This window comes from Vidua chalybeata, chromosome 24 (assembly GCF_026979565.1).
Source record: "Vidua chalybeata isolate OUT-0048 chromosome 24, bVidCha1 merged haplotype, whole genome shotgun sequence".
Lineage (NCBI taxonomy): Eukaryota > Metazoa > Chordata > Aves > Passeriformes > Viduidae > Vidua > Vidua chalybeata.
The window spans coordinates 6316082-6341788 of NC_071553.1; the positions used below are offsets into that span (position 1 = coordinate 6316082).

Sequence of the window (25707 nt, forward strand, 5' to 3'; positions counted from 1 at the left end):
TCAGGCTGATCCCCCAGTGCCTCTGGTACTTCCTGGGGGGACAGAAGAGATCTCACAACAAACACCCCCAGGACGTCCTGGCCCAGTCCCACAGCACACTCCTGGCTCTTTCTCTGGTTGTCCAAATTTGCCTCGAAAGCAGCGCTGTCAGAAATGGGAATAATTTAATAAAAGTGAAGAAATTCAATGGAATTATCCTGGCATTTGCTTTGCTGCCACTGCTGTGGTTTAATAGAGCTGAAATTCTCAGCCTGGACATTCTCAAAGTGGATTCAAATTATTTGTTTTACATTCAGAGTCTGTATGTGTAGGGATAAAGTTAATATATTACAATATTTAATGTACTAATATTTACACTAATATGTTTAAGTGATATTTTATTAATTTCAGTCATTTACACAAGCAGTTTCACCTGGATAGTTTTAAGTAAATTGGCTGAAGCTCATTTACCTGAGTGTACACAAGCCCCAGTGCCAAGAGATTTGCTTTTAAATCATCCCTCTGAACATCCCCTGTCCTCCCTCCCTGCACAGGCAGCTGAGGGAGCCTGTCCAGCTCTGGGTGCTTCCACGTCTGGCCAGGTTTCCTGCAGCTCCCTGGGGTGGGGCTGTGGGTTTGGCTCTGCCTGACCCCAAAATGCAAAGCCAAAGCCAGCCTGTGGCACGAGGAGTCCCACAGAGCCACGGGAATTAAGGAATAAATGGATTTTCCCGGCCACACTGCGTGGCTGGGTTGCTGAGGAATCCAGGTGGGAATTTTCTGTCAGTGATTTAACCACTGGGTTTGAGTGGCTGGAGAGGAAGCCCAGCTGGGATTGCTCAGGATCAAGGATCTGATCCAAACAGCAGCCCGGACACCCCAGGACACGAGGATGGACAGCAGCCCAGGAGCCCCGGCACACTGTGAGCTGAGCACAGCCTGGATTTACCTCAGCACCTCTGAAAACTCCGGACAAAACCTTTCTGGAGGTCACAGAGCCACAGAGGATGCTCCAACGCCTGCAATACAAACAAAACACTGAGAGCTGGGTCTCCAAATTAGCTTCAGGGTCTCTGTGCGTTGCTTCCTTAATGATGTGAAACAGAATAGCCTCGCTGTGATAAAGATGAATTACTTTTTAACAAAATAATAAAACTCCAGTAAACACTCAAGGTTTATCACTTAATTTGTCCCCAGAGCTCAGACAGGAGAAAAGCTACATGCTTTTTAATACTGTCAGTGATTAGGTTCCTGTGACCCCTGCCAGCAGCAGGGGTTCTGTCCTGTTCCCTGGACAGCCAGAGCAGGCCACAGCTTCCCCCCCATCAGAGCTCTGCTAATTCTGAACTTCTCCCTAAATGAAAAATCTTCCCAGGGACTTGCAGCCGGCCCCTGGCAGCACTTTGGCAGAGGGCTGCATAATGAAGCTTTCATTATTACATAAAGATATTTTAGGAATGTCATAGCCTATAAATCCATTCTTGTGCAGCACACCAGCACAATATTTTGTTTATTCCTCATCCACTGATCCCACCCTGCCTGCAGCTCCCCAGTCCCTGGTTTTTGGCTACCTTGCCAGCACTTGGGAGTTGCCATAGAGATAAATTCCAGTCTCTCTCCCTGGGGTGGATGGGGAGGGCAGGGCTCACATCCCAAGGAAATGCTGATGTGGCTCATCAGGAATTCTGGAAAGGGGGAAGTTAAGTCCAGCTGATTGGTGCCACGCTGGCTCTTAGGCAAAGGCACCAAGGAAAGCCAAGGCAGATCTGCAAAAGTTTCCCTGCACCTAAAGCTCACTGAGAAACATCAGTAGATACCAGCAGGGAACTTGGAGCCTCCTAAAAACACCAGAAAGGAAATTATGACTTGAGCAAAGACAGGCTTGCTCACCTGTCAGCAAATTCTGTTTATTCTCAGACTTTGAAAGCAAACTGCAAACCCTATCAGCACTGGAATTGATTGAAAAGAATTTTCCCTTTGCAGTGTAAAGGAAATAGGAAAGTTCCGTGTGGCAGCACGAATGGTGTCTGTAATGGCTTGCTAAGATCCTGCTAATTAAAAAAATAATCTCATTTGAAGATAGTTAATGGATTCAGCATTTCTACAAAGTATTAGGAAGGCAACATTATCTGAACTTGGGGCGTGGGTGATTACTGGGCAATTAGTTGTGATTCAATTCACTGAAGAAAAATGCACCATGGAACAACCACTGGCAACAAAATAAATGTCCTGGAATTGTGCTACCAACTGCTTTGATTTTGTCTTAAGTTCGGGATTTTGATGCCACCTTGATGCTTTAATTGCAGCCCTGATTGCACATCGCTGGGCGTGATTTATCCTATTCAGGCTTTTCTCCCTTTCCCTGAGACAGCCTCAGTGAATCCCTCCAGATCCAGGAGTTGTCCCTGCTCAAACCAGGGATTCTGCCAGCTCAGAGAACACCCTACAGCATGGGGGTGAAAGCATCTGGGATCCTGCACGATGAGGAGGGAGCACCCTTTGCCAGATTCAGTTGTTGCCTTCAGCACCACCAACAAAGGGTTCTGGGGGCAAACTGCTGTGCCAAGGACAGCCAGGGTGGGCCCGGGTGGCAGAGGTGGCACAGTGTAATCTGGCAGCTTGGGAGAAGCCAGGGATGCCCCAAATCCCACCCTCACGCTGGGGTTTCAGAGCTGCTGATGTGAAAATCGGATTTTTCCACTTAGAGAACAGAGAACTCCCAGTGTCCATTTCTGGGGACAGATGTGCTGGGTAGGGCAGAACCAGGGGCAACCAAACTGAACAAGAAGCTTCCCCTGTTGCCTCTTGCTGGACAATTCCTGGAGAGCACTCCCTCTGGAATTAGCTCACAGTTCTGCTGTCTCCCAGCTGATCCCATTTCTCTCTGTTCTAAGCCATTTTTAACCTCCCTTCCTTAGCACAGATGAAGTTCTGAGTTTGCACAGCTGGATTTCGGTGACAATGCTGAGTTCCATCAGGTTTCCAGAAAGGGAATCTGCGTTCCTATGAAAATATCCCCGAATTTCAGCGCAGGGTTCCCACGATAAAGCTCCAGAACACCTCGGGGCGAGTCAGGACCAAAGGAAAGCAGCAGGCAGATAAGGATCGGCACTCGGATCCTGCTTTCCCTTCCTTCAAATAAACAAATCCGTGAATATGAGCGGAAGGAGCGAGGCTCGGGGAGCTCCTGGCGCTCCACTAGGGGTCTGTCTCCGCTCAGCATCCCCGGAGCCGGGCTGGGGAAGCCTCCTCGCCCCGGTTTGGGAGATCCAAGCTCCCATCCCCGCTGGTCCGTGTCACCTGGCAGGCTCCGAACGCCCCGGCTGCGTTTCCCTATCAGCAGCATCTCCGGGATAAAGTTCAAGCCCCGCTCGGCTCCCAGATGTGCCGGGTGGGTTCTCGGGCACCTCGGGGTGGGTGGCCGGGCCGGGCCCGGGGCTGCGCTTGGAAGTTCTTCTATTTATGGAAATCATCGCCTTTCATTTCGCTTAATTAAAGCGCCCGGAGCGATCGGGTTCCCGGTTCCAGGAGATGAAAGGGCTTTGGAAGGCACACGGGGGCCAAAGGCGGAAGCCTGAATCTGAACCGGGTGTTTAGTGGGAGATTCAAATCCAGGCAGAGATTCGGCACCATCCCAGCGAAATCCTGAACTCTGATTCCCACTGCGGAGTTTAACCTGCACAAAATAACACAGCCCGGAATTATTTCTGTTTCCACTGCTGGCCCAAACCATAATGATTCATTTAAAAAACCCAGATATAAATGACAGTGCAAACTATGCTCCACTTTCCTGATTTATCCAGTTCTAAACTAATTCAAATATTCACCTGAAATGCACGTTTTTCATTTCACAGAAAAATTGTGAGATAAAATTCTCCTGGCATCACAGAAGTGCTCCTCAGAGCAGTAAAAACATACAAAGATTGAGCAGATCAATCCCACTGCTGCTCTGCTAAATGGGCTTACAGGAGATCCACTTGTGGAAGGGATATCTGGGGGTTTGTGGGTTCCATGCTACGGTCAGACTCCATTCCGTGCCATGATCTGTTCTGGCATCAGGAACAGTCTGATCTCATCCTCAGCGTGGCAAACCCAGACCCAGCATCAGCAGGCACTGCACTTGTGCCAGTGGAGTGTGGTGAGCTCAGCTCCCAGCCCGGGCCATTCTGCCTCCCCAGTGGCCACCTGAGGCAAAGCCACTGAAAAATGGCAAAGAGCAGCTCTGGAGATGATTCCCAATTTGTGTCTTCCAGGTGGCACCAGAAATACCCAACTGTGGTCTCTGGACAGTGCAGGTGAAGAGCTCACTGCTGTTCAATTCCCTTTGGGCCCCACAGGGTGCTCCCCAATGACCCCTTCAGGAGCAGGAGCTGCTTTTTAGCCCACCAAGTTGTACAAGCCCTCCCATTTGTCACTGGGACATTGCCAGTGTCTCTCTGCTCACACTGATGTCACTCCAGGTCTGTTACACCACCAGCAATGGATTGGATCTAAAATAAAATCCATATAAACCTACAGGAGTTGACTCAGCCCTGTAAATTGCATTTCAAAAGGAGCCAACTGCTCTTGGCAGAAGCAGAAGTCACCCTCTGTGAGGGGCTCAGCAGCACAGACAGCACCAGGAGGTTTCTACACTCTCTGTTATCAGCCAGTGACTGACTTTCCCCAGGGTTCCCTGGAAAACACCACACGAAAATATCCCGTGGTTCCAGCTGGCCAGCGAGGTACTGGAGCAGGGAAATGAATCTGCTGAGCTAATGAAGCTTAGGTCAGGACTGGGCAAACACTGCAGGAAAGGATCTGCAAACATTTGTTCAAGTGAAGGCTTGGAATGGGCTCCAGTGGCCCCCATGAGTCCCAGCGTCTCCCAAACCTCTCCTGGAGCCCTTGCAGAAACGGGCTGGTGTTGCAAAGAGTATCCAGACAAAGCACCACAAAAACACAGGCAAATACATGCTCAGGGCTGAGCAGTTGCACAAATATTTCCCCTGATGAGTAATGGCACCCATGGCTCTCGTGCTGTTTGTGAACTGGGAGTCACCTGCCTGCAAGTCCAGAATGCACCAAAGAGCACGGAATGGGGAAAAGCACTGGGCTGTGACAGAGGTGTTCTGGCAGGATTTGTTAATATTTCCACTAACATTCAACCCAACATCTTTCACCTGGTTAGAAATCCACTGAAATATCTCTGGGAGCTGCTCCTGGTATCGTTCCCTTTACCCAAAAGCCTCCGAAGCCCTCGCTGCAGGAACCTGTGCAGCCCAGGGTCCTTGCAAACACCTGTCAGTAACTCCCTGATTATCCCAGCCCCAACAAGGGTTAGGGTTAGGGTTAGGGTTAGGGTTAGGCCAACGTTCCTCCAGCAAGTGAACCTGAGCACAGGAGGCCCCACGCTGCTCTGACACCCAAGTGGGGCCGCTGCTCCTGTCTGAGCAGCCCGGGGCTCTCGGAGCAGGGCAGGGCAGAGGTGAGCTGAGGCTGTCACCAGGGATGGCACTCCTGAGGAGGCAGCAGGTGTGGGAGGGGAGCCTGAGGCCCACCATGGCTGAGGTCGGAAGGAGATGCTCTCCTCACTGGGGAAGGGATTCTGCAGGGCTCTGGCAATTGCCCACCCCAAATCAAGCTCCTACTGGCTCAGCCGAGCTCAGGAAAGCTGACTCTGCGCCAGGAGCCTCTGACAAGCTGGATCTTGAAGGCTCAGAAAACAACGCCCTGACAACTTTTGTATTTGCATAAACATTATTTAATCAGTTCTGTGCCATCTCATTTCTACGGGAGGCTGTGCCCAGACAATTTCCAAAAATGAGTTTAAATGCATGTAATTCTGGTGGGAATAGCTTTCCCTGTGCCACTTCCTGGAGGCGAAGTGTGCTGGAGGAGAGGCCAGGCAGGGACAAGGAGCACAAATGTCCCTGTGCTGGCTCAGACACCTCTGCTCTGGGCTGCCAGCTCAGCCCACACAGTCCAGGCAGTTTAGCAAAGACTCTGGTGGTGGTGGATGCTCTCCTGCCACTCCAGGATCTTGAGGCTAATAACTCCTTTCTAAGACATTGAAAGGATGTGTTGTGAGTTGTGCTGATCACAGCTCTGAGAAAGAAAATAACCCCTGTGCTTTCTCCAGGGCTCCTGCTGAACGTGTTTCCAGAACGTTCCTCACATCCGACCTGTGACACGTCTTTCCTTGAAAGAACAGATCTTCCTGGATTCCTTTGACTTGGTCTTTGGAATGGGAAAGCTTGCTCAGAGGAACTCCAAGCCTTTGAAGATAATGCATGCATTGGTCAACAACTGTAATAATACATCTAAAATTACAGTGTGCTCCAAGCACTGAACATTAAAGACTCTGCATTTTATAAAACTAATAAATCAAGCATGGTAAGGGCTCAGCTGCTGGCTGAGTGCAGATAATGGAGCAGCTCCCCATCCCTGAGTGGCAGCAGGGTTATGCACTTGGAGTCACGGTGCCTCCCAAAGGCACGGGCTCAGCAGTGGATTTGGCAACGCCTGCTTGGGCTGTTCCAGGTTCAGAGACTCTCAGGGAGCTGTTTAGCACCAGAGGCCGACCCAGAGTGGCCTCTTCTCCCTTTCTGTCTCTCTCTCTCTCTTCTTTCTGTCTCTAAACCGTTTTGTTGCTACAGACAGGAGCCATTTCTTCTGAAGCGGTGCATTGCTGGTGATACGTTCTGAAAAACAAACCCTGTCTCGAAAAACAAACCATTTTTTGCTCTCAAACACAAAATCAGAGGGCTTTCTCTGACTTCAGCTGAGTTAGCAAACAGTTCTACAAGGACTCACCAGCTGAAGGGTAACAGCCAGGCTTCTAAGGACAGGAAGTCGACGTTCACATTTTCCTGGTGCTCTGTTCTCATGAGAATTCAGGAGCTGCCTCCTCCCACCAGCCTGAAAAGCACCACAAGTTAGGGCCAGTTTTTAGCTTTTCCCTTTGCCATAATCATAATCTTATACCTATAAGATTTAGGGAGATGGGGGGTTTTTTTTCTTGAACAGAGGATGAGCCTGTTGTCCCAGGTCAGTGCAGCTGCTGATGTAGGTCCTACAGAACAAGAGATCTGCCCTGGTTTTTTGTGTTTCTTGCAGGACTCAACAGCACGTTTGTGACTTCCTCATGCTTCTAACATGGAGAAAAGAGTAAAAAATAAAATTACACGACTTTGTAGCTCGTTCTCTTGGACATTTTTTCCACTGTCTTGCAGTGGAATCGCTCTCAGGTTCCATTTGGGCATCACAGGTAACAGTTGGTCAATGCATTGAGTTCAGCTGTTTGGAGCAGCCCCAGTTCCTCAGCTCAACATCCCAGGAAAATGCCTGGGAAAGTGACAAACAGCACCAGGACTGTCCCTGCAGCTCGGCTCCGGCTGCATCCCCCATCCTGTGCATCTTCCCGGGGTTGTGGATCCACTTAGCTGACAGCCCAAACTGGAAACAAAGGGAATGGGGAATGGAAATTTACTTCCATTTTAGCTGCGACTGGGTTTTATGTGGAAAATGCACCCCACCCTCCCTATCTGAGGATCAGCAGCAGCGAACTCCCAGCGCTGTTGCTCAAGGGGAGATCTCCACTGTCAGGTTGATTTGCGATGCGTTTGAGTTGACAGAGAGCCTGGGGCAAGGGAGGAGGTGGGTTTGCAAAGGAAGGAAGGAAGGAGATTAAACTCCATCAAAATGTGTGGTTACCTGTGCTAGGGAAGGGGAGAGGCAGTGGGGGAGGGTGGAAAGGCAGAATACCTGGGAAAACTGCATTGCCAAATAGGGAAATGGGGAAAAGACAGAGATTTTACACAAGATCCCCGGCTTTCCGTGCGCCTCTCGAACAAAGCCGCATCAGGGCACTTTCCTCCAAATCAGTCAAGCACCTTAAGGGAAGCTTTCCCAAGAACAGAGTCAGGAGGCACCAGAGATCCCGATTTTAAACAGCAGTGAGCACCCCAGGCAGGGAAAGGAGTGTGTCCCAGTGTCCGGATACTCTAAAAATGGGCAGCTCCGTCTGAAGTTCTGGAAGCTTGGATTGTTCAGCACCCGACAATAAGATTCCAGGTGATTGCAATGCTGTCCTCACATCTGGAAATTGGTGACACTGTGCATGTTGGAGACACACAGATATTCCTTGCTCTGAGGAAAAACTGGCAGTTACCACTGAGGGAACTTTGTGGCTCTTTCTAGTTGAAGGAGCATCTAAAAATAAAACCTTGAATGACACTGAAATGGCAAATAAAAAAAAAAAATCCCCAACAGTATTTTTTTTAGTGCTGTGCCTGCAGAAAAGTGCAGGAGATGATCTCAGGGCAGAAAAATTACAGCTCCTCCTTCATGGCCACACACTCGAGTATCCCTGAATTTGGCTTATCAGACTCGATCTGTGACTGAACGAAATCAAAAGCAGCTTAAGTGTTTCCATCAGGTGGTTGAAATGCAAACTCCGCAGAGCTCTGCCTTCCCTCTTTTCATTCAAGCATTTTTTCAGACCTGGCAACCATCACCCCCTCAGACAGTGGCACAGGACCCCAAAAAGGATTGTGAAGCTGCTGGTTCCTCTTCCTGCTGCTGCGACGTCCCTCCTCTCAGTGGGAGCAGATCACGGCTGGGTGTTCAGTGGGATTTGATTTTCAATCTTTTCAATTGAAACCATCACTCCTCTGAGCATATTTCTGCTCCCTCTCTGGCTCACCCCTCGCGGGTGGCACCTCCCCACGTGGCCAGGAGCATATGCAGGGCACAGATTGTCAGGAATACAGGATGCAGCATTCCCAACCACGCAGCCAAACAACAAATACCTATCACATGGGTGGGGAAAATCTGTGAACCTTATGGATCCACCTCACACCTCCTCCCAAAGCAGCTGCCAGGGAACTCACACTAAGGCATCACCAAGGACAATAAATATCCCAAAAGGAACAGGCCTCCCTTAAGCAATGAAGGCAATAAATTTGAGTCCCAATTTCAAAATATGAGCGTTCCAAAACCTCCCTCCCTCATCCCAACTTCACAAACCGGGAGAGAGGATTAAGATCTATGGCTTCCATTCTGGCTCCATCCTGAGGATGTGTCCAAATGTGAAAATGATTCCTCCAGGAAGCCTGGATTACAGGCACCACTTAGATGCTTCAGTAACTGAGGACTTGCTAGCTAAACCTTCCACCTGCGAAAGCTCAGGCCCCATCCCGTGGGGAGGACAAGGATTTCCCTGTCCTGTGCCCCATGAGCAGGACCCGACTCAGGTGCTGGTGACAGCGGCTCTTTGGGGAGGAGATTTTGGGGCTGCCAGGCCAAGGCTGGCCCTCAGTTTGCTCCTACCGACCCCAGTGGCAGCGGTGGCTCAGCAGGGAAGGGCTGGTAACGATCCCACGCTGAGGAATTGCCTCCTAAAGCCTCCTAAAACCACCGGGATCAATAGGAAAATCTTCCTACTAAAAGTCCAATTGATACCTCAGGACCCCGAGCTCACCAGGGCACTGTTCTCTGTCTCAACACCCGACATTCTTCTTTTTAATTGCCCACTGAATTAAAACTTTTGAAACTCCTTAATGACTGGATTTATACTTCATGAAAGGATCGTTTGTAATTACAGGCAGTTGGGGAAAGGGGTTTCTCTTTTCATTCTAATTGCAAATAATTGACTGCAGAATATTTCTGAGCGTTGCATTTTGAACAAAGATATCTCCTTTGAAGTCAAAATTCAGTTTATGCCTTTCTGCAAAGGGGATGCATAAGAAAATGTGTCTTGCTTCTGGTAATGGGAATTTATTGTTATGGCAGCCAGTGCAGCACTCGATCAGAGCTGGACTTTCTGTGCAAAATACTCCACTAAAAAAAATGGATGGTCTCTGCTTGGAGAGATCAGGAGGCATTTCCAGGGTGATTCAGTTACAGGGAGCAAGCAAAGAAATGACCAAGGAGGAATTGGGAAAGGCTGCATCAATCCTGACCCATTCCCAAAGTCACATTTTCCATACTCCCCTTTTCTACCCTCCTTTCCCCGTTTTCAAATGGCTCCACCACGCATTAATTTAAGAAGGGATGTGGAAGGGGACATCCAGCACTGTGGATTTTAATTCCCAGGGGATAACACGCTGAGGCTGCTCTGCTGGGAGAAGGAGGCTTTCCCTGTCATGCTGTACCTCCACCATTTTATCACAGAGGGAGGAGAGTTCTTGGGGTAAGAATCTCCCTCTTGAGCAAAAGGACAAGAGAATCTGAAGAAGCCATTGAGGGCTTGGGAAACATCAACACTCTTGGAGATGCTGAATGAAGCACAGATGGTTTAAAAGTGCCTGTGATCTGGTAATCTCTGAGATTCCTGCCCAGAGAAGGCAGGAGGAGCTCTGGAGGCTGCACATAGAGGAGAGTGTTGTGCTTATTGAGGAAAAAGAGGACATCTAAGGAAGGGACATACCGTTCCCTGTGCTGCATCAGGAAAAAGTAAAGTGAGGGTTTGTTCCAGGAGAGAATTTATTTATCTTCATTTTCTACCAGCAAAGCATGAAGCAATTTAATGACATTGGATCATTCTATTCAGTAAAATAATAGAATTATTCAAGATGACTGGAGAGATTTGAGCCCAGGCTTGCAGATTTTCATTATTTTCTCCATGGCCTTGAGGGTGTGATTCATCTGTGTAAACGTCTGGATCTGAACTAGGCACCTTAGGCTCCTCTGAGAGATAAGAGAGAGAAATCAGCACTTGCAAGGTGTGATTCATCTCCTCCTGAGGCAGACACCCAAGCTGGTCCCACAAAGCCCTTTGGAGCAGCCGAGTCTCAGTGAGAGGAGCAGAGCTGCCCCAGCCCTGCCTGGTGAAGGGTTGTAACCCCAGCTGCCTGAGGAGTCACACCTCTGGCTTTAGGAGAGGAAATGTGTATGTGCCTCTGATAGCACAGACACAACCTAAAACCCACCCCCGACCCGTCCATTTACTTAGGAAAAAGAAAATCAGTCTTCCTTCATGTCCCCTGTTTGTGCTCCTTGAAATCTCTGGGACATGAAATTTTATCCCAACTATTGAATAAAATATCTTCCCTGTCCTTGGGTGCTTAAATTTCACTAGCCTGTCATCATCCTTCTGCTTTATGAGCTCCCTGATAAGAAAGGCAGCTGAGGTTTTTTGGACATGCTTCCCTGCTATATTCCAGATGAATGTATCCTAGATTAAGTTTGACAGAAGCAGTATGAGTTCGATTGTTCCTGGAATATCTCATCTGTAAAAGAAGAGGAGAAATCAATTCCACAGAATACCTGAGGGAAGAGAACAGGAGGAAACAACTGCCTCGGAAAAGGAGGTTTTGCCATGATGAGGGAGCAAGGAAAATACAACTCTGGGGTTGTTTTGCCAATGTGCTCTTGCCTGTAGGAGAGCCTGTCCCGGGGAGCCTGGCAGAGACCATGGCTGTAGGAAAGCAGCAGGGGAAAAAAAACATTAAAAAAAAAAAAAAAAAAAAGCCCAGCAGGGAGAAAAGAAGGCCAGCAAGAAATAACAATAATGAGAAAAATGTCACACTAAACCATGAGCGCAGCAGCAGCAGCTGCCTGCCCCCGGAGGGGCTGAGTGCGTGCCGCGGCCTGCGCGGATTCCTGCGGCCTGCGCCGGATCCTGCGGCGGGCAGGCCCCGGCAGCCCGGAACATTCCAGGGCAGCCATGGCCCTGCCAGCCTGCCGTGGCCCTGCCAGCCTGCTCCCTGTGAGGGACACACGGGGCTGCCATAGCCCTGCCAGCCTGCTGCTCCCTGTGAGGGACACACGGGGCAGCCATGGCCCTGCCAGCCTGCTGCTCCCTGTGAGGGACACACGGGCCTGCCATGGCCCTGCCAGCCTGCTCCCTGTGAGGGACACACGGGGCTGCCATAGCCCTGCCAGCCTGCTCCCTGTGAGGGACACACGGGGCTGCCATAGCCCTGCCAGCCCGCTGCTTGTGAGGGGACACATGGGGCAGCCATGGCTCAGCCTGCTGCTCCCTGTGAGGGACACACGGGGCTGCCATAGCCCTGCCAGCCTGCTGCTCCCTGTGAGGGACACACGGGGCAGCCATGGCCCTGCCAGCCCGCTGCTCCCTGTGAGGGACACACGGGCCTGCCATGGCCCTGCCAGCCCGCTGCTTGTGAGGGGACACACGGGGCAGCCATGGCTCAGCCTGCTGCTCCCTGTGAGGGGACACACGGGGCAGCCATGGCCCTGCCAGCCTGCTGCTCCCTGTGAGGGGACACACGGGGCAGCCATGGTCCTGCCAGCCTGCCATGGCCCTGCCAGCCTGCTGCTCCCTGTGAGGGACACACGGGGCAGCCATGGCCCTGCCAGCCTGCCATGGCCCTGCCAGCCTGCTGCCCTTGAGGGACATACGGGGCAGCCATGGCCCTGCCAGCCTGCCATGGCCCTGCCAGCCTGCTCCCTGTGAGGGACACACACATGGGGGGCTGCCATGCCCTGGCCTGCACAGCGCGGGGAGATGGGGCTGCTCGAACACCCCAGAGCTCCTCAGCACCCCCAGAGCTCCTCACACACCCCAGAGCTCCTCAGAACCCCAGAGCTCCTCACACACCCCAGAGCTCCTCAGCACCCCCAGAGCTCCTCAGAACCCCAGAGCTCCTCACACACCCCAGAGCTCCTCAGAACCCCAGAGCTCCTCACACACCCCAGAGCTCCTCACACACCCCAGAGCTCCTCACACATCCCAGAGCTCCTCACACACCACAGAGCTCCTCAGAACCCCAGAGCTCCTCACACACCCCAGAGCTCCTCAGAACCCCAGAGCTCCTCACACACCCCAGAGCTCCTCAGAACCCCAGAGCTCCTCAGCACCCAGAGCAGCTCTGTGGCGCCTGCAGATTCTCAGGCAAGGGGCAGCAGGGCAGGTTGTGGCAGGACAAGTGGGGACATTGCTATTGATAGCAAAGGGGTCTAAGCCCACATCAGCCAATCTGATAAATCTCAGGCTTCCCCAGCTCCATCTCCCTGGGCCCAGAGCACCAAGCAGGAGCGCTGCCTCCTCGGGCTGCTGCAGCCTGGAAAGCTCTGGAGTGACATGTCCCAGGCTGACCTGGAGCAGAGTTAACTGGATGAATTTGTCTCCCTGTGTTCTGTAGGATCCCCAGCCTGCTCTAAAAAAAAAAAAAAAAAAAGCTGGAAGGAGTGGATGGATAGAAACAGAAAGCACATCGAGGCTCAGCTCAGCAGATCTGTCTTTGTGCTGTCTCCTTCCAGTTCTCATCTGCTGCCTGCTGAGCTGACAAGAGGTGCACTCCAGCTCGACTTTTTTTTTCCTTTTGCCTCCTGTTGTCTTCACAGAATTTTAGAATATGCTGCCAGATGCTCATTCATGCCAGAGCAGGATGAGTAATAGTTTCTACATTCCGAAATGAGCCCCTCTGATTCATGGTATGTGCAAGTCATTTTCTGCAAACACCAAGGGAATCAAAGTTCCTCCTGGGCCCCCTGTAGAAAGATGAACATGCCAGCAAAACCCTGATTGGGAATGTGGGCAAATAATGCTGGTTTGTGTGTTTGCTCTTTGCCTGCAGTTCTTCCTCTCTGAGCAAAGCCCATCAGCATTTCCATGGATATTACATCCATTATCATAATGAGGAGGAGGTAAATCTTGCTCACCATCTCCTTGCTAATTCTGCCCTGACTGTGCTGCTGTAATCTCCTCCAGATTGCGTCTTCTTCAGAGATTCAAGAGCTGGAGCTATGAGATCATGGCCAAGGAAGCTCCAGGTTTGTATCCATGGCTTTATATGGTTTCTTCCGAGGAAAACACACAGAGGAAACTTATAAAATGTCTGCTCTTTCTTGTGTTGCTTCAGAACTAAGAGACTTGTAAATCACTGCTGAATGGGATGCTATATGCTTTTCTGCCTCTATTATGTATTATGGGGAAATTAATAAGTAATGGGATTGGCAAGATGAAAAGCAAGGAAACCCACAGGGCAGGTGATGGAGAGGCATAATTTAAAAAGTCAATGAAAGGTTCCGTTAAATCACGGCTAAATTATGCTGATATTCACCAAAGTCCTGTGGTAAAATGCTTTTTTCATAAAATATTGAGACTCCTTTCTGCAGTGACAAATGAAGGTTCCCAGAGTCCTGGAGGACAGCAGGAGCTGGAGATGAGCCCTGTTTCCCAAGGTGTGAGGTGCTGCACCTTCAGAGCACTGGCTCACCTTCCCCAGAGCTCTTCTGGGAGCTCTGCCCCTCAGGCCAGGCTCAGGGAACAGCAGCACTGCAGGGCTCAAACTTCCCAGGGAATGTCCTGTCCCTTCCCAGCTCCTCTGCTGCTGGGAACTGCTCACAACTTTCATTTGGGTGTCCACACAACTTCCCCCAGGCCCGTTTCATTCCCTCTGGCCCCATTTCCAGGGGAAAAGGAAGCCCTTGGAGGGAGCAGGAGCTCGGGAGAGCTCAGCCCTGCAGACACCTGCGGCGCTCCGGGCACACCTGCACCTACTTTACTCTGCCCTTTACTCGCAGTAGAAGAGCTCCCCGGTGCCCGGCACAGCCCTGGGCTGCTGGAGCCTGTCAGCACAGGGAAAATGTAAATAACCCTGCAGGCAAATCCCCTCCAGCCCCTCCCTTTCCCACTCCTGCACATGCTCCAGCCTGGCTCAGCTCAGCAGCTTTTCCACATGAACCCAGCGCTGTGGGGAATGTGGACAGTGGGGTTTTACCTCCCACCTTCCTGTGCTCCTCAGGGTGTGAGAGGCACCTGCAGACTCAGAACCCCACTGGGCCTGAGCCGCTTCCCATCCGCAGGAAGGGGTTCTTTTAGTACAGTTGGTTTGCCTGGGTTATGTTGAATTCAGGGAAAAAAAGGTCCATTTTCATCCTCCATGGCCTTGCCCTGTTGATGCCAAAGGTGGTTTGGCTTGGGCAGGAGCAAGGACAGGCTCCAAGCCTCTCCCAGGGCAGTCCTGTGATACCTGAACAGCTCTGTTAAACGGATTCTTGTAGGAAATAGTTCAGTGCTGGAACTCTACCATAGATCACATCATTTTAATGCCTTTTTTTCTTTTTCTCCCTCCTGTTAAAGATTGTAAGAAGCAATCTCTGTCTTGTGAAGAATTGTTTTGCATTTTGGGACCTTGGGGAATTAGATGGGGCTGAGTAATTATCAGGAAACTTCCCCAAGTTGAATACAAATGGACTGAATGGGCAGAAAGCTCCACAGTGCATTAAGACAAGGAAACTAAAATTTGGAAAGTGACTAAAAAAGGTGCTTTAACCTTTCTGTTGGCTTTAGCCCATTTGGAATTGATTTGAATATATATTTTAAAGGCTGTTTAAAACTGTCTGCTCCAAAGTGCCAAAATACCTTTGTACACCAACACTGCCTTTGACCCAAAGGGGAAGGAACCTCTCTCAGCCCAGGTCTCTTCAAATGTTTATAGACATATCTTCCATTTTGGCATTAATTTAAATTTCACATTCGTTTCTAATAAAATTCCAGCATCCCCATTTTTGGCCAAATCTGCTGAAATATGGGATGGGAGAGAGGGAACGAGAGACTCAAGACAATTCGAGAGGGAATTTTGGCTTCATGTGGAGGGATGAGCAGAGGCAAAGTACTTCAGGAGTAAGTACTGCTTGGCTGTCTTCTTTAATGGAAAAAGAAAGGGGTTTTTCTCCTCATTTGAAGACCTACAGGAGCAGGGCCCTTCAGACAGGACCATCCGTCTCTTGCTTTCTAAAAATAGGTGCCTTTCCAAAGGAAACCACTCCCCTAAAAAATCTCAGATTCAGATAAAGCTTCCATCTTGCAGAGTTATGTTCCCATTTGCATCCAAACTCGTCGTCTGACACTTTATTTTTACAGTGCAACAGAGAGAAAATTTGCTTAGAAATAGCCTGACAAGAGAGGCTGGAATTGAGGAGCTTTACAGCCCATTTTTACTGGGTGATTCCACTTTTATCACGCTGGCATTTTCCTGAGATGCCGTTACAATCGCCCATTGTTCTCTCTTCGGTTTTCACTGGGGCAAATCCCGGTGACCTCACAACTTTCCATCCCCACTCTGCACAGCCTCAAGAGGGACACTTCCAGTGCCAAAAAAAACCTTAAAAGAAGACACAAAGGCCTCATTCTTGTCTCCCTTGGGGCTCCGAACTCTTGAGCATAAAAGCAGTGGGGGGGAAGAATAATTCCAGTGAGGTGAGCACGTGGGGACCCTTCCTGCTGTTCTCCCCGTGCTCCAAACTCCTCAATCCCAGCTGGACCCCGGGAATGTCCCAGCACAGCGGCCCTGACCAGGATCGCTGTTCCAGCATTAAAGCCTAGCCCTGCCCTGGTTCCTCCTGCAGGGAATCTCTCCTGCTCCCGGCAGAGACGCTGGTTGTTTGCAGTTTCCCTTTCTAAGGAAGACAAGGATCACTGAAGGGGATGGGGCATTTTCCAGCAGCCTCTCCGGGTGCTGCTCTGTTTGGGTTGGCGCTGGATTTATCCCCAGTGGCAGGCATCGACTTGATCCCAGGGGCTGGAGGTAGCTGTGTGCTCAAAGGGGGCTTTGGGTCGGAACTGTCAGGAAACATGGGCAGGGAGAGAGCTTTCCTTGGGGCCGGCTGCTCCTCGTAGCTGTGTGCACACCTGACGGGGGGAGGAGGAGCTGCCTGTTGTTTTAAGTCTCCTTTTTCTTCTGTGCCGTGTCTGGGCAGGACCCACACGTCTGGAATGCACCTTAAAACAGCCTTATCTCCAGAACCCATCATTACATGGCAGGTGCTGGAGCCTACTTGATTTTCTCATTTCTCTTCTGTTTCTTCTCCTCCTTCTTCCCTCCCCCTCCACCCCAGGGTAGGAATTTCTGAACCCCAACCAGGGAACCTCACACACCTGGACTCCACTCACGGCTCCAGCGCAGGAAAGCAGTGGGAGGAAGAGCATGAAAAGCCACAACAGAGAGTCCATGGGCTGATCCAGAAGACAAATGCACATAATGTTTTAAACTTGCACAGAAATGTAACATTAACTTCTCTTCCCCTTATACTTGCCCTGGTCCATGATAAAGACACCTTGTTTCCCCAGCAGGGACTCTCCAGACATGGTGGCACTCAGCTGGAAGGATGATCTGGCAAAATTCTGTGTCCAAAAGTGCTAAAATGAGCATTTAGTGCCAGCTCTGCCATCAGTCCAGGAACAGCTGCTGAAACTGCTCCAGTGAGCCAGTCCCTGAGGCTTAGACAGGACAACAGAGCCTTCACCTGGACAAGAGGAGGCACGGAATGCCCCTGCCCCTGCTCACGGTGCAGAGCTGACACTCTCATCCTCTGAAAACACCAACATGTCTTTGTTCAGAGCTTTGTAACTGCAAGGGCTGCTTTACAATCATTTCCACACCCTGTAAGTGGTGACTTTAAGCCATGTAGGAGTTTTTTCCATCTTTCTGTGCTGCATTTTTGTCCCATCAGAGCCTGGTGCTCAGCTTCTGCATTTATTAAAGCACCAATTTGTGTGCCTGCAGCAAAGGGGGAGTGAGTGCTGCAAAGCCAGGGCTGCTCTGACTTGGAAGAACTTTTCAGATGTAAGATTTGGGTGCAGGACAGGCATTTAGAGGCAAAACTCTCCCAAGTGCCACAGATCTGCACTGACTGCACCGGATATTTTTGAGTTAACTGCAAATATTGTTGCCAGGATCAGTCTCACAGAACTTGCAGACTTGCCATAGGAGGCTGATCAGCAAAAGAAAATCTGTCGAAGTCACTGATGGTTATTTTTGGTTATTTTCTGCTTTGAACCTGCCTTGCTGCACACCTGGGGTCTGAGATTTCTGTGAGGACGTTCCACAGTAGCAGGAAGGCAGAAGCTGCAGAGCCCCAGAGCCCCAGCCCAGCCCGGCAGCTCTGGGGTGGATTTGGGAGAGCAGAGCCTGGTGCTGTTCTGACTTGTGCAGCAGCCACCCGGCCCAGGAAAGCCTCAGGATCAGAAATATGCAAAAATCCTGCAACTGTATTGCCTTTGCTCTGCCAGCCCTGAAAACACAGCCCCCAGTTATGCTTTCCGTGCTGGAAAACCCCAAAACCGCAGCGCACGAGGAGCAGCGGAGCCGCTGGGATGAATTAAAGGAGGTTTTATTTTATCCCTCGCAGACCTCTCGGGGCTGGGGGAGCCGGGGGGCACAGAGCTCGATTTGGGAAGGGTTCAAGCACCTCACAACGTTTGCTGAGCACTCCACACCATCCCAGCCCAATCCAGACCATGGGGCTCTGGGAATGTCCCTCCAGGTGGGCGATGCCAACCACCCGGAATTGTCATCCCCCAGAAATCCAAATTACACCCATTGTGGAGCAGGAGAGAAACCTGCTGCTTCCAATCCTCCTGAATTCCTTGGGTTTAATTATCTTACTTGTTCACTTCTGGGAAAAAAAAAAAATCTAGCTCATAAAGTTACTTCAGGTCTGTGTTTGAAACAATCCCAGAAAGAAATGAATCAATATAAAACCCAAACTTAGAGAGGCATTTTGGGTTTCTTTGATTCTTCAAGCCTGGAACAATTCAGGAAATTTGCATAAATTATTTTAATAAAATTTCCACTCAGCAAATTCCTGGAGTTTCACCTTTGTCTTTTTTACTCTGCCTCTCTTTTTTCCTATGCTGGACATCCAGGAATAAAATCTGTTCTTACACCAAAGTGTACAATGGCCACACATCCACTGGCACTGGGTATCAGTCTCACCCCAGAGTGGGAGGCAGCGAAACTCTGCTTGTGCTGCATGTGCAGAGGCTTTGGGGAGCTGGATTTAGCTTTATTTTTACAGCTGAAATGCAGAAAGAGAAATTGAAATCAGGGAAATGCAATAACCTCCAAGCCTGCTGCTCATCAGCGCATCACCCCTTAAAGAGCAGAGCCCTTTATTAAAAAGAACACGTCTGATTAAAAAGATATGAAACAAAAGTGATTTTTAATTTTATTGGGGAGACAGAGTCATTGCCAGAGACAGCCCATGGCTACATGTGATGATCAAGATGGGGGAGGGCAGTGAAGCACCAACACAAATATGGAGTTAATAACTTTTTTACTCTTAGGGAAAGTGCTGTTCAATTCCTGCTGCTCCAGGCAGGTGCAGCTTGAGTGGAAATTTAGAGAAATTACATCCACCTGCTTCCATCTCTTCCATCCAGGGCCAGATCTTCAGCCAGCGTAAATCAGTTTATCTGCATGCAGCCAGGCAGATTTATGCCAGCTGAAGACGTAGCCCCTGGTCTTGCACTTCACAGTAAGAAGCTTTAAAATACAAATGAGCGTGAACCCCTTAAAATATTCCCCACTCCTGGAACTCAGGAGGAAAAGCAGACTTCCCAGCCTGCCTCAAATCATCCCCCAGCCTGTGCTGCCTTTGAGGTAATCAATGACAGTATCCAAAGGTTGAGAAGCCCCAGGCAGAGGCCGGGTATGAAAATCCCTGCAGAGCTCCAGGCTGATTTTCTACTTCCTCCTTCTGGAAGAGATCTGGGATAATTCCCTCCGAATGGACTCAGATAAAGGAGCTCAGGCAGGGCAGGGAGGTGTCAGATGAAGCTCTGAGGCTGCCCTGGCACACACACACACACACACACACACCAGGAGGGGACCTGTGCCCATCCTGTCCCCAGAGCCTCCCCCAGCCACAGTCAGAGGATGGAGGCACAGGATGGTTTGGGCTGGAAGGAGCCCAAAGCACCACCTGGTTCCAGGCACAGCACAGAGATTGTGTCTGAACCGTGTTTTCCCAGCTGTGCCTTGAGGACAGACACCCTTAAAGGCAGGACAGGGCCAGGCTCACTCAGCCCTGGGTCTGTGTTTTGCTCAGCTCACAGGGGAGTGAGTCTTGGTTGGTTTATTTTTTTCTGGGAACACTGACGATGTCTGCAAAATCACTTTCTGCCCATCCAAGTCAAGATAAATCACTCGTCTCTAGAGCAGTTAGTGCACACTTTTCCACTGTTCATGAACTGAAGTCAACAAAAAAATATTACTTTCTAACTGTGAAACAGCTTTCAGTCTTGGCTGAATGAGACAGATTCCCTAAAGTAGCTTCTATGTTTATATTTAACACTGATTTCTTACACATCCAAAAATGCCCTCTCAGAACATGAAAATACAAGATAACATCAGGGAAGGCAACCAAACACCGCCTCACTCAATCATTAACAGAACAATGCCAGCCTGGGATTCTGCAGAAAGCCCCTCTACATCAGCTCTGCAAAACGCCAGAATGTAAAACAAGGTCTCCTGTGGCAGGGATTTTGCTGAGAGTTAGAAATCTTCAATTTTTAAAAAGGCAGAGGGATCCAAATCAAAATTGAGCTGCCTCTCCTCCTCCTCCATCTCGTTACAATTGTCATCATCAAAACTCCGAGCCAAGATGGCACCTCAGCCAGGAGAGCCTGGGAATGCACATTGCACCAGTAAATAATGCAGGAGAATATCGCAGCACAGCAGCTGCTGCATGCCTTTGGCGTGGCTGCTGCTGGCAGGTGGGAACAGCCCAGCAGCTGCACAGCACCTCGCAGCCGAGAGGAGAGGAGAGGAGAGGAGAGGAGAGGAGAGGAGAGGAGAGGAGAGGAGAGGAGAGGAGAGGAGAGGAGAGGAGAGGAGAGGAGAGGAGAGGAGAGGAGAGGAGAGGAGAGGAGAGGAGAGGAGAGGAGAGGAGAGGAGAGGAGAGGAGAGGAGAGGAGAGGAGAGGAGAGGAGAGGAGAGGAGAGGAGAGGAGAGGAGAGGAGAGGAGAGGAGAGGAGAGGAGAGGAGAGGAGAGGAGAGGAGAGGAGAGGAGAGGAGAGGAGAGGAGAGGAGAGGAGAGGAGAGGAGAGGAGAGGAGAGGAGAGGAGAGGAGAGGAGAGGAGAGGAGAGGAGAGGAGAGGAGAGGAGAGGAGAGGAGAGGAGAGGAGAGGAGAGGAGAGGAGAGGAGAGGAGAGGAGCCAGCAGCCCCCGGGCAGCAGCTCTGCCCCTGCCCGGCTAGACCCACGGAGCACTCGAGACAACCACGGCTTCCATCACGTGCTCCGGACCTTGCCAGGAGTTTTTTATTGTCCCAGTTACCCCAGGCTGGCTCTGGTGTTACCCTGGTGCTATTTCTAACTCGGTTTTGTCTCCCCGGGAGCGGGGTGGGCTCGGAACTCGATGCCCGTGGGGATGTGTGGCACTCACTGCCCTGGGAAGTGCCAGCCTGGTAAGCAAAACGCCTCCATCAGTGCTGGCTCAGCCCCCGGGAGTGCCACACCGAGACACGGACTGTGAGCTCTGCTCTGAACCCTTGCACGTCCTGCTTGACTAAAGCTCACATCCCCGAGCCCGCTGTGTCCCCAGGGTGCACAGAGCTGCAGCGATTGTGCAGGACTGCAATGATCCATCTCTGCTTTTAGTGCACGCTCTGCACCGAGAGCTGCTCCTGCTCCCACGGCAGGGAGGGGAAAGGGAGCTGTAGGGTAACCCTGGGACACCCCAAGCCCCTCCTGAGCTGCACATCCCCGACCCTACAGAGCAGCCCCTGGCTGGGCTTCACCTCCTCCGTGCTCTCCAGGTGGGATGTTCCAGGTGGGATGCAGCACATGGGGCCTCTCTTTGACTGCAGCTTCAAAGGCCCCCCAGAGAAGGGGATTTTGCCTTTGCAGGTGTCACTTACATACACAGAAACAGAAATTATGGGTTGTTCCCTTCAAAGCTTCAGATTCCAGACTCTGTCAAGCAGCTGCCCTGTGCACGTCCCTGAACTCAGCCAGTGCTCACTTGGCAGAGGAATTAAGCCTCACATTAAAAATTATTTCTCTAAACCCCATATAAAAGGCTGTGGGTGACACTTTAACACACCCCACTAAAAGCAAGGTCCATGCACACAAATATTTGATGTGCAGGGCAGAGTCTGGACGGCCCCAGCTTTGCAGGAACCTGAACGTGGCACCAGCCGACCCCGGCGAGGCTCCACTCCCAGCTGAAGCTGTTTGCTTTGGATTTGAGCGGGCACTGCCGGGCAGGAGAGCTCACGGAGGCACTGACAGCCTCGAGAGCATCCCCAACAAGTCGAGGCAGCCCCGAGCTGCAGGAGGCTGCGGCAGGGAGCGTTCCCAAAGGCGTGTCCCCGGCCCCGGCTGGAATTGCGGCTCAGATAAGCCAGCGTGTTCCTTCTTGTCGGGCAGGGAAGGGCTCGGGCTGCTCCCAGCCCGCCTGAGCCGCGCACAAAGGCCAGGAATGAGGTGACAGAGCCCGCGGGAGCCCGGGGCGTGCTGGAACAGCTCCGCAGCTCGCAGGAAGGGCTCTGACCCCCGGGACGGGACGGCACCGAGCATCCCCGGAGGCTGGGCAGGGAGCAGATCCCGGCGTGGGCACCGCGGGCACGGGGACGGGTCAGGGAGGGGCTGGGCTGCACCAGAATCTGCGTTACAGAACCACAGAGCGGCCTCATCGCTGCCCCCTGCCCTGGGCAGGGACACCTTGCACTACCCCAGGTCTCTGGGCAGTAAAAACACAAAAAGAACCCCAAAACAGGAAACAAACCTCTCAGCATTTGCAGCTTCACTCATCACAGAATAAATCACATCACGGAAAAACAAATTCCCACTTCTTAGCATTATCAGGAAGTGGATTCAAGAAAGGCCAGAACGTATGAAACAGCCTCCAGAAGCCAAGGATACTTATCCAAATTAAGCCCAAATTTTGCACTTACTACATTTTGAAACTTAGCTTTGTCAGCACTTGCAGTGTTAGGAGGAGGGAGCCGGGAGCTCTCTGGTGTTTTTGAGATCACACACACACTCAGGAGCAGCGATTGCACAACCCCAGGGCAGCCACACTCAACATTTCACAAGAAACTCAAAGTTCCCCCCAAACGCTCAGGCTGGCACAGCACAGAAGGACCCTGCTTTGTCCAGTGCTGGTTTCCTGAAAGCTGAGGGAGGAAGAGTTTCCTGCAGTGCAGGGGATCTGGCACTAAAGGCTGGCAAACCCCTCAGTGCAGAGGGCAGAGCAAAGCTTGCACTCTCCCACGTCTGTGCTCCACCAAGGAAGCAAATCCAAGGCTGGGGTCCACAGATTCCTTGGAAAACAATTTATCCTGTCTCCTCACCTGCAGAGTTATCAGGCTCTCTAAAATGCCTGCAATTGCAGAATGTAATTTTTTAGCATTGTTTTAAACTCCAGCAGAGGGAGGAACGTTACCCCCACATTTTTCAGGAAAGAGGTTTCTGTGTAATTTAATTTCCCTGTCCATTTCTGCAGCATAAATAACAGAGATCTCTGCAGACGTTTATCTGTGCCTGTGACTCAGGATATCAGCTGCCTTATGCATTCCCTCCTCAGCCCTGAACTTCTGCCATCAGTTTTTTCTTTCGCTTGGGAGCATGGGAAGCAAAATTCCAGCCCAGGACGAGGCAAACAGGGCTCCTAAAACCCAGCTGTGCACAGAGGCAGAGACCTCCAGCGACCTGCACGCTAAAGCAATGCTAAATGTTTCTTTCAGGGCATTAAAATTCACAGAGGAATCAGAAATTTCATCTCTTCTGCTTAAAAGTTCATTCCCTGTGAGGGCAGATGCTGAGACTTTTTTTCTTGCTCTTTTTTTTTTTCTTTTGCAAACATAAAACTGAAAAATACACTCCTTAGCAATGCTCTGGTGGCTTTAGACCACATACATCAGCTTAAAAGGTTTATTTTTAAATTACTGTTGCATTAGTTTTGTCAGCAGGGTGATTCATTCTGCCTCCTCACCATCACAGCCAGCTCTAGAGCTGAGGGTGGGCACAGCGAGGGGTTAATCCTGCACTGGCTGGGGACTGCAGAGCTGATTTTGCCTGATGTCTGCAGCAGGTGGGTCTGGAAGATGCATCTCTGCACAAATATCTTTGCTAATAAGGTTTAGACAGACTTTACAGGTAAAACTCACTGACAGCCACGAGCTGCCCCAGCCAAACACTCTGTTAGGATCCTTGGTCTGATCAGTGACCCTGTGGCTGGGGGAATTCATCTTCTGAAGTTCTATTCCACTGCAGAAATCCAGGAATTACTATAAATCTCAGTTCTTGACCTCTTGCAGACACAGAAAGCACAGGTAACCCTCCAGTAATTAAAACACAGCCACTCTGTCTGATCTTCAAAGGCAGAGCAGGCCTGGCTCTCTGCAGAGCCTTGGGATACTGCTGTACAATTAAGGTATAAATCAATCTCTAATTATTTCCTTTGAAGGCTGTTTAAGGCCTTCCCCTGTGCCAGCCCCTTTGGAAAGCTTGAGCAGAGATGGGGCAGCAGCTGCTGAGTCTCCTCCTCCCCAGAGGAGCCCTGCAGAGCCCGACCCACGGGGCAGGGGCCCTGCCCAGCCCGGGTGCTGTGACAGGAATTCACCATCCTCTCAGGGAGGAGGAGTTGGCACGGAGGCTCCTCATTGTCTTCTCAAGGAGCTTCATCTCCAGATTTGCTCACTTGAGCAGCACAACTGCATCCTGCCACCTGCACCAGCCCCGGGCTTGGCACTGCCTGAACGCTCCAATTTATTCACTTTTTCAGTTGTTCAAAAAAAAAAAAAAAAATCATTTTATCTCCTCCACAAACCTGCATCACACCAGCACTGCTTGGGGGCTTTGTTTTCCCAGTGACTGAAAGAGTAGAAGAGCTCGTTTTAGCTACACTTAAAGGCTTGTGCTGCCTTCTTCTCCCTGATTTATCACCTCGGGATTTGGCTGGTGAATCACACAGTGAATCATGGGATCCTCAAGGTTGAAAAAGACCATTAAGAGCAACAAGTCCAACATCAGCCCAGCCACTAAACCATGTCCTTGAGAGCCACATCCACAGCTTTTGAACAGCTCCTGAGATGGGCATTCCACTACTTGGACAAAAAGATTCCAAAGCCTCCAAGCTCAAAGTCTTAATTTTGCAGCCCGTGTTTCTTGCTATTGGCAGGAAAAGCCGGGTCAGAGCAGAGAGAGGAGCAGCTGAGGGGAGGGACTGGCTGGGAAACAGCTCTGCTCCCACAGCCACCCTGCACAGCCTGCTGAGAGCAGGGCAGGAGGCAGGCTGCCTCCCCAGGATCAAACAGGCAGGTCTGGCTCCACTTCAGAAAGCTCCCAAAGGGCTGGTTTGCCTTTCATGCCTGTGGGAGAGGGAGCAGTGCCCAGGGAGGGGGCAGGAAGGGCTGGCTGTGCTGAGCACAGGCAGGGAAACCAGGGAAATCAAACTGGGACCCAGCAGGGCTCCGTGGTGCCCCTCTCTGGCATGGGGACAGCAGGAATGCACAGTCTGAGGCTCTGTCCCATCCTCACTCCTATGCAAGCGGCTGCTTTGTAAATGCATTTCTCACAATCATCAGCTTTTGAGGCAAACAGTGAAAAAAACCCAAGTCATTCTTCTCCAGCTGCTTGTGGACTGAATTTACAGTGGGCAGTTGCAGGAGATGTGGCCCTGAGCTTCCCTGGGCTGTGTTTGATGTCTCAGACCTCCAGACCCAGTAAATTGATCCCATTTATGGGACAAATTTAGAGGTCAGAGCTGACAAAGCTTCAAGACCACACAGGTTTGCTCCTCGGGAGCCAAGGGGTGGAATGTGCCTCGCAGAGCCTGCAGGGCAGAGCCTCCATCCCCTGACACGTTTCCATCAGCAGGGCTGGGCTTTGCAGCAGCACTTTTATGATGTGCTGGCAGCTTTTCCCACCTAACGGGGACGTGTTGAAAGTTTAAAGGAAGGGGTAGTTGACATAATTGGGTATTATGGAACAACAGGACATTCCTGCAGCTCCCCGTGCCCCAGCCAGTCCCTCCCTGTCTGTCC

General features: G+C 50.9%; 3 long non-coding RNA genes across 3 annotated transcripts; 1 reads left to right on the forward strand and 2 right to left on the reverse strand.

Moving 5' to 3' along the window:
* Positions 1–5742: 5742 nt before the first annotated feature.
* Positions 5743–7840, reverse strand: LOC128799660 (uncharacterized). The gene is made up of 3 exons (XR_008434791.1): positions 6946–7840; positions 6775–6879; positions 5743–6236 (listed from the first exon to the last, which is right to left on the reverse strand). It is a non-coding gene; the product is annotated as an uncharacterized LOC128799660 (long non-coding RNA).
* A 2599-nt stretch (positions 7841–10439) lies between these two features.
* On the reverse strand, positions 10440–11823 carry LOC128799658 (uncharacterized). Its single transcript, XR_008434790.1, has 3 exons — positions 11497–11823; positions 11230–11380; positions 10440–10650 (listed from the first exon to the last, which is right to left on the reverse strand). It is a non-coding gene; the product is annotated as an uncharacterized LOC128799658 (long non-coding RNA).
* A 148-nt stretch (positions 11824–11971) lies between these two features.
* On the forward strand, positions 11972–18507 carry LOC128799657 (uncharacterized). Its single transcript, XR_008434789.1, has 3 exons — positions 11972–13701; positions 15431–15556; positions 16771–18507. It is a non-coding gene; the product is annotated as an uncharacterized LOC128799657 (long non-coding RNA).
* The last annotated feature ends 7200 nt before the right edge of the window (positions 18508–25707 follow it).